We start from the raw sequence: 19,142 nt of genomic DNA, 5'->3' as shown, positions 1-19,142 counted from the left end.
CTGTCCCAAAAGTTTCACAATATTTTAGGATGCCTCTTCTTGCTCATTTTGGTATCTGTTTGCAAAGGAGCTATTTTTAATGATGGCATGACCGATTGATGATGGAGTGTCTGATTTTGAACAATCTTTTTCACAAGGGAGCTCTTTCCCAGTAGGAGCTGGCTCAGGTTCATTATTAAATATGGGTTTGCAGTGGGTTTGGCCTAAAATTCTCAGAAGCAATTGGTGTTTCGCAGCTCAGAAAATTGACTAGGGTCAAGATCGCCACCTTTCACTCCAGATCTTTCATGCGGCAAAAACCTCCTGAAAATCTTAGAGGAACAGCGGGTTTATTTTCTTGGAGAAGTCAGGGGAAGAGCAAGTGAAAGGCTGCAGAGTCAGGCTGGTGTGCTGGGAGGCAGAGCGCAGGAGGAGTCTGGGGCAGGCTGGCAAGGCTCTGGGGCAGGCTGGCAGGGCCCTGGGGCAGGCTGGCGGGGCCCTGGGGCAGGCTGGCGGGGCCCTGGGGCAGGCTGCGGGGCTCTGGGGCAGGCTGGCAGGGCTCTGGGGCAGGCTGCGGGGCTCTGGGGCAGGCTGGCAGGGCTCTGGGGCAGGCTGGCGGGGCTCTGGGGCAGGCTGGCGGGGCCCTGGGGCAGGCTGGCAAGGCTCTGGGGCAGGCTGGCAGGGCTCTGGGGCGGGTGGGTGGCCGTGTCCCAGGCCTAAGGTATGTAGCGAGTCCTCCGATTCCCCCAGGAGGTGGTGGAGGCAGGGGTCCTCGCTCAGTGTTAGACCTGCCTCCTGTTACATGGCTGTGGTACTTCCACCGCTGATTTTACGCCGCGGCGCGGTGCCCTGGTTCACTGCCATCCCCTGCCCGCGGCGGTGGCGGCTCGGGGCCGCAGGCGGGTCCCGTGCGCAGCCATCGGACGCCCTCCTCTGGCTCGCTGCGTCCGGCCGCACCTTCATGCGGAAAGAGAAACCTCAAAACAAGGGAGAGGGGAAGGGTGAGGGTCTTTGAACGACGTTTTATAAATTGTATTTTGTGGAACGTAATATATAGCCATGTAATAAAGCGTAGGGCACGAACAGCCTGTGGGATATTCCACTGTATCTGTCCTCCTAGTATGACAGTAAAAAAACCAGGAAACTGAATATATAAAGATAATGCAAATTTATATGTTTGTATATATAAATTTATGCCTATAAATGAGTTTTACAAGTTTATATGTAGGTGTATATATATATAAGTGCCAGGAAGAGAGCAGATTTGATTTTTTGTATTAAAATTAGATCAGGAACGTATTTAGTGCTACATTCCAGGACATAATGTAGTTTCACTAATGATTAAGTCAGGAAGACCTTTTTTCATGGACATGTGATAACAAATACCTGGTATGACTTTTATTACAAATAAGCAAGTTTCTTATTTGAAAGTAACAACTGAGTGTCCCTTAGAGATGCTGCTGTTATCTTTGTGAACAAAAACAACGCCAGCCTTTTAAAGCAAGCTGTTGCTTGTTCACTGGGTAGTAACAGCTATGAATCTGTGCTTGTGGCAGCCTACCATGTCAGGGTCAAATTCTTAAAAAGTACCACAGCAGTGTGATGCAGAACACCAGCAGTATTCCTCAGGGCTGAGTTCTAAGGCCAGTTCTGTTCAATGTATTTATCAGCAATCTGCATGCAGAAGTGGAATGCACCATTAGCCAGTCTGATGATGATACCAAACCAGGAGGTCCTCTTGACTCTCTTGAGGGATAAGATGCCTTGCAGAGTGATCTAGATAGATGGGAGCATTGGGCAATGATTAATGGGATGAAATTTAACAAGTCCAAATTCTGGATTCTGCACCTAGGACAAAATAAGGCCAGGGACAAGTATAAGTTGGGAGATGAGTGGCTGGAGAGCAGCACTGCAGAAAGGCATCTGTGGGTGCTGGTTCACAGCAGTCTCAATACGAGTCAGCAGTGTGCTCTGGCAGCCAGGGGGGCAAACCACATCTTGGGGTGCATCAAACACAGCATAACCAGCCCATCAAAAGAGGTGATCATCCTGCTATATTCCTTGTTGGTGTGGCCTCACCTTGAATGCTCTGTGCAGTTCTGGGCCCCACCATTTAAGAAGGATGTGAATGTTCTTGAATGCGTCCAGAGAAGGGCAATAGAGCTGGTGAAAGGGCTGGAAGGAATGTTCCTGTGAGGAGTAGCTAAGGACTTTGAGGTTGTCTAGTTTGGAGAAAAGGAGCCTGAGAGGTGACCTCATTGCTCTCTACAGCTTCCTGAGGAGGGAAGTGGAGACAGACGTGCTGATCTCTTCTCCCTGGTACCCAGTGACAGGATGAGTGGGAATGGTTCAAAGCTGTGCTGGGGGGTGGTTTAGACTGGACATGAGGAAGCATTTCTTTATGGGGAGGGTGGTCAAACACTGGAACAGGCTTCCCAGGGAGGTGGTCAATGCCTCAAGCCTGTCAACATCTAAGAGGCAATTGGGCAATGCCCTTAACAACATGCTTTTAATTTTTGTCAGTTCTGAATTGGTCAGGCAGTTGGACTAGAGGATCACTGTAGTCCCTTCCAACCGACATAGTCTAGTCTACCCTACCATCCTAGTTAAAAGTGCTACCTACAACTCTTTACTTTCCTGGACAGTATTGACTTCTTAGTACTACAAAGTCAGATGGAATTTTTAAAAGCAGGATTAGCTATTAAGATTCCAGGGAAGAAAGAGAAATAATTTCTTCTGCCAACTGCTTATCATTGGATTATCCAGGACCTTGCATGAGTGTTTCAAAGAGAGGAAATGACTGGCCCCATGTAAATGCTATGCTCATGGTAATCATAATGCTTTTTTTTTTTTTTTTTTTAATTCTGTGGTAGAGGTCTCACTGTTCTGTATGTTGGAAGATCAATCAGTAGGTGCACTACAAAGTGTTTCCTTTGCATTAGTTTCCTCTAAATTTCATACTCTGGAGAGCTCTGAGGAAAGCAACAGAAGTTCATGAGAGGCTTTCAGAGGGTTGGCCCATTGGGATCTGTAGCTGAATGCTTAGGGTTAAGGCAGCAGGTTATTATTAGAAGCTAAAGAACTAAGGGAATGGCTAGAAAGCTGTTTGCTCTTACTCAAGTTATACAAGCAACTGAACATGAGATCAATACAATTATGTGTATAAACACACATATAAAAAATAATATCATTATTCCAAGAGCTCACCCCTTCTGGATTAATTAAAGAAAATGAAAGGATGGCTGTGGTTTGCATTAGAAACAGTCCACTACTAAACTAAAACAAGCAAAACATTTCAAATAATGTTATTGAACATTTTTTAACTCTTCTAATTTGAAGAGGGAATCACATTATTTGTTTCTTTTTTTCTATTTGAAACTTTCAATAAATACCCTGGAAACAAAAAGTTGGTACATTATTAGCATAATAGAAATTAAAGCTATGAAATGTCTGTGGAAACATCCTAGGAGTATTGCATCCGTGGGTCTTAATAAACGTTGTCGCTGATATACTGAACCACACGATGGCAGTGTATTGTTGGATAAAGATGAGTCTGCTAAACTACTCTGGAAACCAACTTCGCGTGATATTTTTACCTAGTGTTACAGAAACTTTTGCCTTTTAGGGTCATTGAATCCTAATTTTAGCATAAGGATTTTCCCAAGGATCTGGTTCAATATATCCAGAAATAAGCTTTTTGAAAAAGAGAACAAACTTATTTCCAATAAACCTTAGAACATGAATAACTTGAAGTTATAGCTTCTTGATTCCAGACTCCGTGACCTTGTGAACAGTAGCTATCCTTTAGATGCCAGATATAACCCCATGTTTCCACTGCTGCTGAAGCCAATGTTAAAACTGTTGAGGTATTTAGTAAGAATTGGATTAGGCTTATAATTAGGGATAGCAAAGAAAAATCACAGTTCTAATGTGTTTTGTAAGAAGCACCAAAGTCTTTGAAAAGTCACTTGGAAAAGTCTGGGTCAATGCGCGTGACTCTGAAAAGCTGGACACTGGTTTCCTCAGTGCTGTTGCCTTTCTTGAGATGGATAAAGAGGCAGCAATTAACTCACTGACAGATAAGAAGAAATGGAGTGTCTCAGTGCTTTGAGTCTGATCTTTCCTCAGTGTCAATTAGTGATAGATAACTGCTAAACTGAGTGTTTCTTGGAAGCCAAATTTTTGTACACGACCTTTTGCCTTGGTCATTAGCTGCCAAGTCAAGCACTGTCTGTATTGGTCCTGGCTGTTCCTATAAAGGAAAAGAAAGGTGGTGGTGGTGAGAATGATACTGCAAGATTGCTCTATCCCATTAAATCGTTTGTTCTAAAATGTTCCTATCCATAATCCACAGCACAGTTTTAAAACTATTGCAAAACAAAGTAAGCAAAAAGCATGACAGCTTTTTCAGATGGGAGATAGCCCACCCTCCCAGCTCACATCTGTTGAAATTTAACTTTCTTCCAATGTGTAAGGAAGGAGTGTCGCAGATAGTCAGTTGAGTTCTGGTAGATTAGGGGCCAAACAAATTCCAACATTAGGACTCCTTCCCTTCCCCCTTCTGAGTGGAGAGCTGAGTCTTAGCTGTTACACAGCTAGGTGAGAGGGGCTGTGTCTGAGGAAACCCAACTGGTCGTTTTGGCTGAGATTTTCAAAGGTGGGTAAAATGTTCGAGCTTTATACCCTGTTAGGTTTTGGAGCCTAGCTTTCTTTAGCTGAGAAGAAAAGCTTCTCTTTTCTTTTCAGCTGTGGAAAAATCCCAGCTTTGTGGTTTTACAGGTGATTATGTAAACACAGACATTAATTGAAGGACTTGTAAGAGGTGCAGTCAATATTAGCTGTATGTGCAATATCTCATGGTGAACATTGGCTGCTGATTTCCAGCCAGTGGGATATCAGATGTGCACAGCAGAGCAGTTCATATAGTTGGTGAGCTGCCTGGGCCACGTCTTTTCCTGAGAGTACCTTAGATACTCACCCACACTGCAGGCTGGGTCAATAGCTGACAGCAGCAGCCCGCTTCTATTTGCTGTTATTTCCTAAGTGGTACCCCACTACTTCATAAGATGCGTGACAGGCAAGCTCAGGGTCTTCCAGAAAAAATGGTTTCAGGAGCAAGATGCCACAAGCTAGAACAATTTGTGTGTGCCACAGGTAATTCTGGGCTGGAGCCTGAGCAGTATTCAGGAAGCCTAACAGCCAGAAACAGGTTGCATAAAGTGCTCAGGGAGTGTCATCAGTGCCCTGCTGCCATCTGTCCCAAACTCTGCAAATGCAGATACAGAGCAGCTTCAGGCAGGCTCAGTTCCCATGGACAAGTATAGAGCCACACAGGTACAATGAAACCATAAATTCCTAGAAGCTGGACATGGATATAGACATGCTGTGTGATCAGCTACAATCTGCCAGGAGAAAGGTCCCAGCACATGGCATTCTCCTGCCATGTGATAGGGGCAGAAGGTATGCGATCTATTCATCTGTAAAGACTGGATACTTTAAGCCATCAAAAGAGGTTGTCATGAAGCTCTTCTCTAAGCTCAGAAAGTTACTTCCTGCCTATCTGTTATGTCGCTTGATCCTTACCCATTATTTTAAGACCTTTTCCAAACATATATCAAGCAGAGATTAATCCTTAATATTTAGCAGTACATTTCCTCTGATTTTGCAAACATTGTCATTTGACCTCAATCTTTAGGAGTTATCTGTCAAGAATTGGTTTTGGTTGGTGAAGTTAAGCGTCAAAAAATTGTAATGTGATTGCATTTGGCAGCCATGAGGCTGGGGCCCCTTCTTTCTAGTAGTAAGAATATTAAACTCCTGCCTTCCCTCATATCACTCCCAAAGGACTTTTTTTCATGTTTCCAGTGTGGCTGATGCCCATAAGGTCATCTTCTTCAAAGGACTCAGTTTCCTGCCTGCACACCAAATTTTGTAAAAAGATTGATGTTCCAGCTGTAGAACCCTCTGGACATTGTTGGCTATTTTCACAGCAAAAGCTAGCTTAGGACATGGGATGCGATTAGGAAACTTCCATAAAAATCAAAGTATGATCCTTTTGTGTTCTGAAGAACAGAATTTAATTTAGAACTTTGTAGATAAATAGATTTAGGACTGTATCTAAACAGCTCCTGACTTCTTGATTGCTTTCTCCTTTCCATAAGAATAAACCACAGATTCATGAGAACTGGCTTACACTGACACAAAAAAATAGAGAATAGTCTGATAAAATTCTAGAAAAACACACAAAAGCAATACTTCATGAGGTGATTTCCATCCCTCTGCCAATATCATATAATCCTTTACAGAATATTTTTGGTCTTTTGTCCTAAATTTTCTTATCTGATGTGTTTAGAATCTCAGATTTGCAATTTTAAAATACTTCCTGGTATTTAGTATATACATTCCTTTTAATCCTTCCATCCTGTTAGATTTGTTTTAAAAGTAAAAAAACTATCTCCCACTACTGTGAGTCTGACCCCATATTCCTCAGATTCTTGTCAAAGGTTAAGTACCACTGGTTACACATGTTAGTTAGCTGCTGCTTTCTGAAAGTAATTAAATATATACTGCTCAAGCACCTTAATAATTTTCACACTTCTCTGAATTCCCTTCAATTTCCTATTAGGCTTTATTACAGTCATAAAGTTCAGTAACAAGGATTTTATCATATTTCTCAATTTCCAAGTCATCTTAATGTAGCTCAAGACGTAACATAGTAACAGAAAGAGAACAGCAGGTCCAGCAAGAAATTAAAAGAGCAGCGTGATTCTGAATAAGCTGTAAATTTTTTAAAAAATCAACCAGAAGGGCAGCTAAGAAACCACTAAAGGAGCCATCCAGAGAAAACACTAGTGCTGATGTGTTCATTTCATAGCAGAAAAATGACAGTAAGTTTTCAACAAACTAAATCTATGGGATAGTTAATGAGAAATGCAAAATAAAAATAAAAATTTGTGTCCTGGTTTTGGCTGTGGTAGAGTTGCTTTTCTTTTTAGTAGCTAGTACAGTGCTGTGTTTAAAACTAAGGATAAAGTAAGGACAAAGTATATTTAACTGTGAATTCCAGCAACGATATTTCAACAGAGATTTTCCAAAAGAAGGTGAGAATTTGGTGCTCATCTTACCCAATGTTTCTGAAAATCTTTTCTATATGAAAAGGCAATGAGGAGCTGTTGATGTAGTTTTAACTGATGTTTACACACATATTTATATATTAGACACAGGGGATCTGCCAGGTCAGTTTAGGAAAGGTCGTATTTTTCCCACTGGTGTGCAGCTGGAGACTATTCATTCACCACCATTACTTGAGAACTCTTTTGCTCATTTTCTCTGACTGGTGAGAGTTTGAAGGTGGCAAAAGCAGTGGCATGTTTCTGATGCATTGCTGAGCTGATGCTAGTGTTTTGAGTGGGAAGGTGGATAGTTTCAGTGACATGATGCAGCTGTGTCCTTTTTTTGCTTCCCAAGGTCCTAGAGACTACTGGAGTGTGTAATTAGGACATCAGATTTAGATTATTATCAGAAGCAAGGCAACAATCGAGATTTAGCACAGGAAAAAACATACAAGGTTAAATATAAACTGTAATAGATGTATGTCACAAGGTAGCAATTCTATATTTTGTAGTTAAGTTATATTTCAACCGTATTATGCCTTCTTTGACACGTTTCCTGTCTGTCTTCTTTGATATGTTTGTGCTGCTAATCCTAATTGCAATCTCCTGACACAGTTGCAACACATAGCTGTTGCACATCCTAATGTTGAAAATAAAAAAAAGAAAAAGGAAGAAAAATTATAGTAAAAGATATATAATCTAAAATGAGAACTTTAAGCTAGTCAATAAAATCCAGAAATGAAGATGTCAGGGCAGATGCCTGCCTGTGACATTGCTACCCCTGAATCCCCAGCATTTTTGGTTCACGTGCCTGGCTGCTTTTTGTTCACAAAGCTTTCTGCAAGAGTTGTTCAGCTGCTGCAATGGACCTGTTAGTTTGAGTGTGGGAATTCACTGTTACTTGCTTGAGCAAAAAGGCATCTCCTGCCTGCACAAAAGTGCTTCCAGAAATACCTAGGATGACATCCTTAAGAAACAAGGATGTTAGTAGTATTAACCTTGATTTTGTTTACAACTGAGCGTCCTTTTGTGCTAACTTGTAGTGGCTGCAAAGCATGATTCTGGTGTGCATGCTAAGGCGTTGTAGGGCAGATGTTTATTTCAATGGTTTACTAGCCATCTTCTCTTCTGGAATCTGCTGTATCACTGTTCGATATTCTTGCAGCATGTCTTTTCTTTTAGTTTCTTGGCTTAAATAGTGTGTTCAAAATTATTCAGGATTCTTTCTAATTTAAGACGTTTGGTAGATGTTGGAATTAAGGTACTCTTTTCTGCCTTTGAACACCATCTGGTGAGTCTAATCAGGCAGAGTTGTGTGTCAACAGAGCTTTGTCCTACAGTTGTATGTTCTCTGTGTCCAATCCCAATCTTAACAGTTTCTTATTATGCGGACAAATGACTTTACATCACTTCTATAATGCACTTTGAACCTTACTTGGTTCTTATACACCTTACATGATGGTATGAATAAGTACAGTATTCCAGGTGAGAGCATCACGTTTAACATAGCTTTGTATCTGGGAAATAATTTTTGAATTGTGTTCCTCTGTACTACTAAAACTTTTGCTCATTTCTTGATAGCTGCTGAATGGTATATTCATCAAAGACGGCAAGCTTTTTTATTGGGATTTATTTTTAATTAAGAATTTAGCAGTGTTTACAGAATATTCAAATTAGGGAATGAGAAGAATATTCAAATTATTCATATTAGGGCAATAAAACCAGTGAAGGGTCTAGAGAACAAGTCTGAAGAGGAGTGGCTGAGGGAACTGGAGGTGTTCAGCCTGGAGAAGAGGAGGCTCGGGGGGACCTTCTAGCTCTCTACAGCCACGTGAAAGGAGGTTGCAGGCAGGTGGGGGTCGGTCTTTTCTTACAGATAACTAGTGACAGGACAAGAGGAAATGGCCTCAAATTGCACCAGGGGAGGTTTGTTTAGATTGGATATTAGGAATTTTTTTTTCCTTGAAAGGGTGGTCAAGCATTGGAACAGGCTGCCCAGGCAGGTGGTGAAATTACCATCCCTGGAGGTATTTAAAAAATGTGTAGATGCAGTGCTTAGGGACGTGGTTTAGTGATGGACTTGGCAGTCCTGGCTTAATGATTGGACTTGATCTCAAAGGTATTTTATGATCTAAATGATTCTATGGTTCTGTTATTCTATTTGATGATTCCTCCTAATGCTGCTTGTGTTTGTTTTTCTTGTGCAATGTTGGGACATTGTTGCTAATCTAAAATGTAATCTTGCTGCATTACGAGTGTCTGATTTTAGATATGCATCACATTTCAGTGCTGTTGGTCTGAAATACTGTCTTTGTGTTTCTGTAACATTGGGAATAGAACAATGAGCTTGCTTCAGATTTATGCTACTGGAATTGTAAGCAGAACTTGATTGATTTCCTCCACAAAGTGAAGCTTGCATATTAACTTGGTTGAAGAAAAAGGTCACATCAAAGGGTAGAAATTAATCAGCTGGGACAGTGTCATTATGGAGTAAGCACTGGCTGTGTGTTTCTGGAGCTTGTGTCATAAGATTTTTTTTTAATGTTGTATGCCATGTGTGGGTATGTTTAAAAAGCAAGTACAGTGAGAATAACACTGAAAAGAGATGAATATTTTGTCAGTGATTGAGTGCTTGTAGGTTTTGTAGAGAGCACTGAATGAAGCCTCCAGGCTACTCCCAGTTCTGCCTAAGAAGAACAGCTAAGCTAAGGATACAAGTTTATTGTAAAATTCAGACCTGGGGACAAACAGGGCTTGGTCTGAGAAGTGCAGCATCTTTTGTTGCTTTTGTGAAATGTAGGGGCACAATCACAGATTTAACATTCTCTCAGATTGATTTAGGTTTTATTTTAGATTTTTGCTGATTGTTCCTGCATTTGGGTTTTGTGTGGTTTTGTTTCCGTTTTTAAGATGTGTTCAGTTCATTGCCAACATGTTAGCAATTGTGGTTTTGGCTCCTAATTGGATCTGTGTTATGTGTTTGAGCCTGAAGGGGCAAATCACAGCGATATTTAGCAAAAAAAAAAAATGTTCCTGGGTTTGGCTTTGTCTGTCAATTCAAAGCCTACATATGGTTGTTTTGTAAAGAGTTGGATTTCCATTTTCTTGCCTAAGTGTGTTTAACTTCCACTGACTTTAAAGAGAAGAGGGTCATGCAAGGATGCTGAGGGACAAAACACACACTGCAAAAATGGAACAGATGAGAGTGGAGTTTCTGAAGATGATATTGTGCCATTCTGAAGATGTCCTTGGCTATTCCAGAACGCTTAGATAGAAAAAGCCACCAGGAATGCTTTTATCATCTGTGTTTGCCCAAGAGTCTGCAACCTTTCCTTTCGGATGCTGGCCTTACACAGTTTTCTCTGCCTCCGCCACCTCTTGGGTAGATTAGTGTAGTACAATTTTACCCTGAGTAATACACTGCAATCATTGGAAACTTTGGCTGCTGTGTAAAGTGGTTGCTGCCTTATTTAAAGATAATGATTCAAGTGTTCAAAGTCCTGAACAGTTTCGATCCAGCATGATTTTGAAATCATCTGTCTGGATGACTTCTAACTGCAGAAGTTGATGTAACAGCAGGAGTACAGGCTTATAGCCTCACATTCCTCCTCTCCCTACTTTAAAGCTTGAGGGAGTTGGATACAAAGAGTTAGGGAGCCTTGAGCCAGTGGGCATGTGTTTAACTTGCATCTTCTGCACCTTTTGAGGTTTTGATTAGAGCGTAATGTTTTTCTGTTCTCATAGATTTTCCTGCAGAAATTATTGATTTCAGTAGGAAGGAGTGAGGAATCTCTACTGGGGAAATTCTGCAAAGAATTTAATTTTGGCCTTTTTAGCAGGATTTTGTAGATTCGTGGTGGTGGCATGCCTGCTAGTTTGTGGCGATGGCTGTCAGGCAAACAAGTATGAAGTTGTGGTCAACCTTCTTGTCTTGTACCGCAAAAGCAAATGCTTTAGGTCCCCCTTGGTTACTTAAACATAAATCCACATTTGGCTTCAGCTTTGCATCACAAGTCTATTTAATTCAGGCATATAAATTAAATCTGTCACCTGTGCCATACTGTGGTGTATATTTCAGATTATGTTACATTGCAGAGCCGAGCAGTGAAGACAGCCTGGATAGCAGTTTACTTGAAAACAAAGATACGAGGCAAATATGCATCCCTCAGTGATTTCATACTATTACCTCCCTCTCTTTCCAAATTCAAGGTGGGTGTCTCACATGGCCACTGACAAACTCATATGAATTCTCCATAGATTTTGTATTTTAGAGAGAGTTTAGGAGATCTTTCCCTTAAAGGTTTAACATTTTAAATGCTTTCCATAAAGGTTTAACATTTTAAATGCTTTCCAGGCTTATTGGTTGGGGTTTTTTTGTTTTGTTTTGTTGTTTTGGTTTTTTGTTTTTTTTGTGTGTGACAAATGATATTACTGACATAGAGGTATTAAAAAGACCTCTTGCTGTAACAAAAAGAAATCCAGCCGGCTCAGGCCTAGACCATTAAAGGTATTTGACTGGTTCAGTACTTGGCACTGCCTGCCTCCAGTGGGCCTTGCAGCTAAAGTGAGTCCTCAGCTCCAGGATTCCCTCAAGCAGTTTATAGGGAAGAACCGAGTAACCCAGAGTGGCCCCACAAATGTCAGCTGTGTGGAGAGAAAATCTTACTAGCCAAGACAAGAACATCAAGAGCTGTGATGGGACTAAGATGGTCTTTGAGCAAGCAGGTACTTTCTTTGGTATTCCTAAACACAAAATTTCTTCTGGACTTAGAGACATGTCTAAATCACACACCATGAGTGTGTGAACAAAAGACATGATAAAAGTGGTAGGTATGCCTGCAGAATGCTGATATCTCCAGAGTATTATTTGGAAAGAACCTGAACCTCCCTTATCTTGATTGCAAGAGAAAGTTCAAGTCTCCTAGGCAGAACACCAGAACACCTGTTAGTTTGAAAGCAGGGAAAGACAGGCACCTCTCTCTTCCACTATGTACATCTGGACAGCTAGTCACCTTTTGGCTTAGGTATGCTCAAAGCATCTGAATGGATCAGAAAGCACTAGCTGTGAAAACACGGAAAGGCATACTTCAAGAATCCTGCTTCAGATCCAGAGGCATCAGCTGGAGCTGAAACTGCAGGCAGCTTATTAGCTGTGAAAGAACAGCAGAACCTGCCAGTTGGCAGTAACTCAGGTACCTACAGGCTTACAAATATGCTGCTGTAGACTTTGAGAAAGAGTGGTTTCTAACTGGTGAATGAGGGCCTGGAAAGAGAACAGTCCCTAACTCGTTTCTAGTGACGCTGCTCAGCTGTGCCAGTTGAGAAGGGCCAGCCAAATACAGAAACACTACAAACGGAAGAGCCTATAATGAGGAGATTTAGTAGTGAATTGAAAGGAATTATGATTGTAATTACTCATCTAAAATTGTATTTTTGTCTGTAAACTCTACCACATCAAGAGGAAATTATGGTATGTATCCACATAAAAATTGTTCACATGTAACACACAAGAAAATTTCGCATGTAAGTACAACTGCTTCCCTTCTTTGTGTATCGTAACTGTATGTATCCAGTCATTCAAAGTCCTTGGAATTTCAAGTACCTGTAGGAAGACACGGTTCTAAGAGAACTACCTCAAAGCAAACAATCTTCTTAGCAAAAATCCTCATAATTGCAAACAGAGTATAAAATCTTGCAAACACATTGATGCACAGACACATCTATTACAGGGGAAAATACTTGTGCCGGTAGGGTTGTCAAAGGACCTAGAAATGGAGATAGCTCTCCAACTGGCTTTGTAAAGCAATGTTACAATTACCTCCTGTGATCTTCACTGAGGATTTGGTGTCTCTGAATCTGAAGATCCAGATAGACATCTAGCTATCTCTGAGCGCTCTAAATGCTGGACATTTGCTCTTCCCAGTGTTGAGCAGCTGCATCTCAGAGAAAGCGGCAGTAAGTTAGACGCCGAGAAAATCTGGAATTAACCCTTCAGAATTAGTAAGCCCTTCTGAACTATTGTTTTCCTCTCCATTGCTGAGAGATCCTGAGCCCTCACAATATCTATGCAGTGCTATAGAAAATGAGTTATAGATGCCTGTGAAAAGCTGACTTTAAAACCTCTTGTTTAAGTTACCTTAAGTGCAAAATTGAGATGATGAGAGAAGTGTGCTGCCTTTGTATTGATTAAATATCCAGCACTGAAAAGTTTGAAGAAGGAAGGGTGACTAAATAGTGACTCATGGCAATGTCTGGATTGCTTACATGTCCATTGTCTGCATGGTCCATTTATGACTGGGAATACAGTTTTAAATTAATGTTATTCCAAATCCACTTATCTGTAGAAAGTGCCCCTCAGATCTTGCATCAGTGAACAGGAAGATGTATTTGATACAAGCACCCTATTTTCCCTGTAGCTATATACAGTATTTCATGTCTTATTAACATAATCTATCTATGGTGAAGTTTATAGGCCTTGACAGATAGCACCTCGGGTGAGAAAAAAGATGACAGAGAAAATTTACTTTTACCAAGTCAGTCATTCTGGATCTGTTCTTGGACAGCTTGACACCAAAGGCTATAAACATAGACTGGAATCTGAAACCTTTTCTGCAACAACCTTGCTTTAGAAAACACTATTCTTATCTCCTCGTGCTTATTCCTCTCACAGCAGTCACTCCTTGCTGTGAATTCCTCACCATGTGCTACTTCTGTTTCTTGAGCAGTACCTTCATATGGATTTTTTTGTTTACTACCTGTTTTTATTTAACACGTGCAGACCTACTTTATGCTAGTACAAGAATTATGTTTGTGAACCATTTGATTTGATATAGGCTTGTGCCTGTCTCTGTTCCATTTCTTTGGATGCAGGCTTTTCCAGGAGGAGGACTGCTCCTGCACTGGACACTGCATTAAATAATACTTTAATGGCAGTAGTTTTATATGTTCACATTTCAAATTGCCCATTTGTTATATGAGTAAAAGAATGTCACTACTTCCTAAATAACAATACAGTCATATGCAAGCTTAAGGCAAAGGATTGAAAATATAGATTCAGCTAAAAATACAGTCCTTTAGAAGAGAGATGTCAAATGGATTTGAACAGTATTTTTACACATATTTCACTATTTATAAATGGTGTCAAGCACTTCTTTTTGTGTCAAATGTTATGCTGCCATTCTAAACAAACCAGAAGGAGTTTCCTGCAGAGATGGCTTTTTTTATTGTGCTTGCTCCCTTTTCTGCAGAACTGATTTTAAAGAAGCACCTACATTTACTTTCACTGTCCTATGTTTCAAAGCCAAGAGACCTTGGATGAACAAAGATCATCTGAGTGGACACATTAACCTCAGTGCATTTGCTCTGTTTGGGTTTGCAATCATCCTTGTAGAGGTCTGCTGGTGTTACAAGATCCTCAGAGCAATCTAGTCTCCTTTTCAGCATGTTCTGTCCTCTTTTTTTTTTTTTTTTTTAATAATATTCAAACTCCTATTGTTTAGCAGACTCCTTAAAACATCTGAATCCAAATTCTGTGACAGTCATTCTGGTGATGTAGACAATCACATCACCAGCACAGGTTAATGAAGTGCTAGCTGAAGAATATCTGTATTAGAAAGATTGGCATACGATGCATCCTCTGTCAGTTCCCAGACATCAAGGCAGCTGTCACATAACCTCAGCGTTTCAAGGCCTGATTTAAAATTACTGAAAGCAATGGGTGATTTTTCCATTGATTTTGAGAGACTTTGGATGCAGCTGAAAGAAGCTGCAACCAGAGTTTGTCATCATGTCTTAAGTACAAAAAGGCATGGAATATTTCTGTGGTCAGTGAAAATGGCTTTATAAGATATGCGTGCATACACAGTATGCTAAAATAATCAGCTGTGTCTTTTTCTAAATGGCAGTCTTCACCAAGAAATAAAACCCAGATCTTTTATTGCGGCTAATGGGGTCACTGTTACGTGATTCTTCTTTTGTCAATGAAAAAACAAATTAATATAATTCCATTTTGCTTCTTCAAGGGATTAAAGCATCATCTTTATAGTAGTTAGGAAAGTGGCAACATTTAAAGGAGTATGAGTTTTTCTCCTGAACAAATTCTTGGTTTATTGAATTACCAGACTGGAGCAGTTTAGTAATAATTTAGGCTAAACACTTAAAGGAATGTCAACAACATTCTTCTTCTGCTGGCAAAGACAAATGAAATAATAAATCATTATTGAAAATACTACTGGCAAATCTAACAGATTTAATAACAGGAAGGATGTTTTTTGCATTGTATGTGCCAGTTTAAATATTTAGGTGCAGTTTGTTGTAAAGTTTGTTGTAAAGGTTGCAAAGTTTGTTGTCATTTAAGTGAGAATGGACAAATAATGGACTTCTCCAGCCAACAGCTTTATAACTCATCAAAGCAAGATTTGAATCATGGTTTCTAATTTCAATTACCTTTTAAGTCAGTAGAGTTCTGCCATCTTATTTTTATTTTTTTCTTTATCTATTATTGAATTCCCAAGTCAGGGACAAACTGTATTCTTGCTTGCATTTGTGTGAATAGCAGAAATAACTTATTTTTACTTTTGTTTTTATATAGCTGTTGTAATTAAGTCAGTATTAATTTATAGAAGCTAAATATATTACATATTTCAGTGATGTTAATCTTGTATGAGATGAACTACTCTTAAAAATAGTCATGTCTTTGTTAATGACTGTTGGATTGTTACTTAGTATGTAATTGGACTTTTTAATTACTTGCTGTTGCTCATGGTAATTCCTCACCTTTGCAGATATAATATGACTTACTGATTCATGGCCTTTATTTTAACATACTAGGCTCCATGTTTAGAAATTGTCAAAACCTGGTATGGAGGTCTGTCTTTAGAAAGATTTTACAGCAAGTGAGAAGAGTGGTGTAACCTTATGGAATTGGCATCCCCTTAGTGATTAGGCAGAAAAAAAATGATCACAGGTCTCTTGTAACCTGTGGTGAGATAAATTAGCTATTGAGTGGAAAATATCACTCTGTTCATTTGGGATCTTATGTACTTTCATTTATATGTGTGTGCCCTCATTAAAGATTCCAAAAATAGAAGTATGTGGTGGTTAACAGAGAATGTAGAGTGGCACATCAAGATTTTGAGAGAATGTTGGTGATGCTGGAGACACCATTCATTTCACACATTTTAACAAAAAGTAAATAAATGACTCATAGTGGTGATTGACTGATGATATAGACTTTTAATTTTTGAAAAAATGTTAGTTATTAGAATTTTCTTAAACATTTTGTAAGAACATATTTCAACCAGTGGATTCATGCTAAAATATCTAATTCTACTATGTCTAGGAGTATTTATGTTTTTTTCATCATCTGTGTGATTTAGTATGCTTTGTCTACTCATGATTGAATATGGTACCATTTGATGTTCTAAGTATAATTTTATATTGAATGTTCTTTTAAAAAAAAATGCTCTGAAAAAAATCCAGCATCACTTATATTTGCAGATTTGTTTCATGAGCATTTCTAAGGCCTATCTTTGTAAAACATCTTTTACAACAATTTAGCCTTTTCTTTTCTTAGGAGTATAAATCAAATCACATAATGTTCATACACATGAAATGTTAAAGGTTATAAAACCTATCAAAATATGTTTCAAATGTTAAAAACATTTTCAGTATTCACCAGGCACTTCTTAAGAGTGTCAGAGGGCTTTTGGTTATTTTTCATTTCTCTTCAGAATCTAAAATGTCCCAGTCTTGCTGCATTGTTAAATGTCAAATGGAAGCTGGAGGTCAGTGGAATCCATTAAGATTTACTCCAGTAAGTAATCAGTTGAGGTGGTGGTAGAGACTCATCTGTATACTGCAAATAGTTTCTTGTAAAACTGATCATGTTATTTCTCTTGTTTTCTCTGACTTTGCAAGCCTGCATTTCTTCAGTTAGCCTTTAAAATTCTTTTATTTCTCAGTACATGTGTGTGCCTCAGTGTGACCACTTCTACCTCCTAGACCCCAGGTGAGATGGATGAAATCTAATGTGCATTATAGTGCCCACTCTTCCAGTTCATTCTGTACTAATCTGGAGGATCTGGCTGGACATTTTTATTATATTTGTGTGCTTTCCACAGTTTCTCAAATGTCTTAGGAAAAAATAAAACCAACCCTTAAGCTGACATGTCTACTCAAAACCTAAATGTCTGTTCCTTGTAAGTAATCAATCTGTGGAAACTGCATGTAATTCTAGATTCAGATTTTCCCCTTGGATGCAATTTGTTTTGAGTATCATGTCAATCATGTGTTGCTTATCTTTCAGCATGCTGCCTTTTCTTTCTGGTATTTATAATTGGACCACAGGAAGCTTCAGAAAGTGGTTAGGTAGGAGCCTGGTAACTGTCATATGTTCTATGTATATGATATCTATGTATCACAGGTGCACAGTGACAGAATGTACTTCTATTTCACTTGAGTCTGATAATACCTGAGTTCTTTCCCCTTTACATTGTCAAATTCAGTACACTCAGGCTGGTACAGGATATTTTTAAGGGATGAAATTATTACTTGCACTGCAAAAAGCATTGAAATTCTGGTGATGCTATTTAATTCAGTGAAGCAGTCTGCAAAGCAAGGGTATGAACAATAATAATACTTGAACATGCCATCTAGGGGGTACAATTTATTCTCTGGATCATAAGAAATAAGGGAGGCAGAATTTTGTCCTGCCTAGCTGTAGTTGGGTTTAGAGGTGGCTGAGCCATTTGCTACTTTTTTTAACTTCAGTGGGAGCCAACATGCTCATCACTTGCAGAAGCAGTGTATATATTCATAGGAACCATGTAACAAAACTAAGTTTATTGTTTGATGCATATGCAGCTTTGTTTCTTTTGGAGCGATAAGAAATGTGTGGTAAAACAAGCCACTATGGATGCACAATCTGATTGATATTTTAAAAATGCCTGGACGGAATAGCATTTTTTTACTGTAGATAGATGGGTGCATATTTGGAGAGTAACACTCAGATGACGGTGTGATCACATGAAGTTATATGATAAATCTTTTTATTCTGTTATTTTGTTTGTTTGTTTGTTTGTTTTGTTTGGGGTTTTTTGTTTTGTTTTAATACATCCAGGATAGAGGAGGGGCAATAAATTTAAAGAAAAAAAGTAGTTCAGGACATACAGTATGAGTGGAAATATTTTGGGACTGAGCTGATCTTTCAGTTCTGTGCACACAGCAGCTAGCACTGCTGTGCTATTTGCGATCTGTGCGTTGAGATACACAAGGAGACTATTGAATGTTACTGTGATGGGGCCACTGGACACACTGTTCAGTGTTCAACATATCTACATAGTATAGTTTGTAAAAGAGGTGAAAAAACCCAGTGTAAGCAGCGGGGAGGGCTCCCATATCTGCATTTGAAAGTACTCTTCAAGTGAGAGCATTGCCAGAGATTTGTGAGCACCAGAACCAGACTTTGTGTACAGCCTAGCAGATTTGCTGAAAAAGCCATCCTGCTGTGAAATGTTGGAGAATTCTATGCAGGCTGTGTTCCAGAATGATGCACTTCCTACAGATGCTGGGATACCAGGCACGAGAAATGTATGAAAGAGGTGAAAACTATATGATCTGTTCCTTTTGAAGAAACCCTTCATATCCTTATGTGCTCAATAAGCTGCTTTATTGAAACACTGTAACAGCAATGAATACTTTTTTGTTCTGTCTTTAAGAGATTTCTTCAGTATTAATATAAAAGGCTGTTTTTAGGAAAGAGCAAGATAAAAACTGCATCTAGGGATACATATTGCTAGTTGACTCTGTAATAAAAATAATTTCTAGGTTTTTAGTACATGAAGCAATAAGCAAATGGGAGAGGTTAATGTGCTGTAAGCTGAAAAACTATACCTCTGGAATGAAGGAGGAGACTGCAATAACAGTTATGCAGGTGGCAAACAAAAATCAGGTATTGTATGTTTAACGATGCTCCAGAAAGTACGTAAGAGGAAACTCTGAAGTATGAAACCATTGTCCAAGGAATTTTAATTGAGCAGATGGACACTGTGC

At 39.4% G+C, this 19,142-nt stretch overlaps 1 protein-coding gene across 3 annotated transcripts in view; it reads left to right on the top strand.

Annotated features, from left to right (window-relative positions):
* The window catches only part of HSPA12A (heat shock protein family A (Hsp70) member 12A), a 107,986-nt gene that overhangs the window by 23,528 nt on the left and 65,316 nt on the right, over positions 1–19,142 (top strand). The window lies entirely within an intron of this gene.

The sequence above is a fragment of the Falco punctatus genome (genome assembly GCF_963210335.1).
Source record: "Falco punctatus genome assembly, chromosome: 9".
Classification (NCBI taxonomy): domain Eukaryota; kingdom Metazoa; phylum Chordata; class Aves; order Falconiformes; family Falconidae; genus Falco; species Falco punctatus.
The sequence above is the reverse complement of the archived record's forward strand: the minus strand, read 5'-3'. Positions and strand labels throughout refer to the sequence as shown.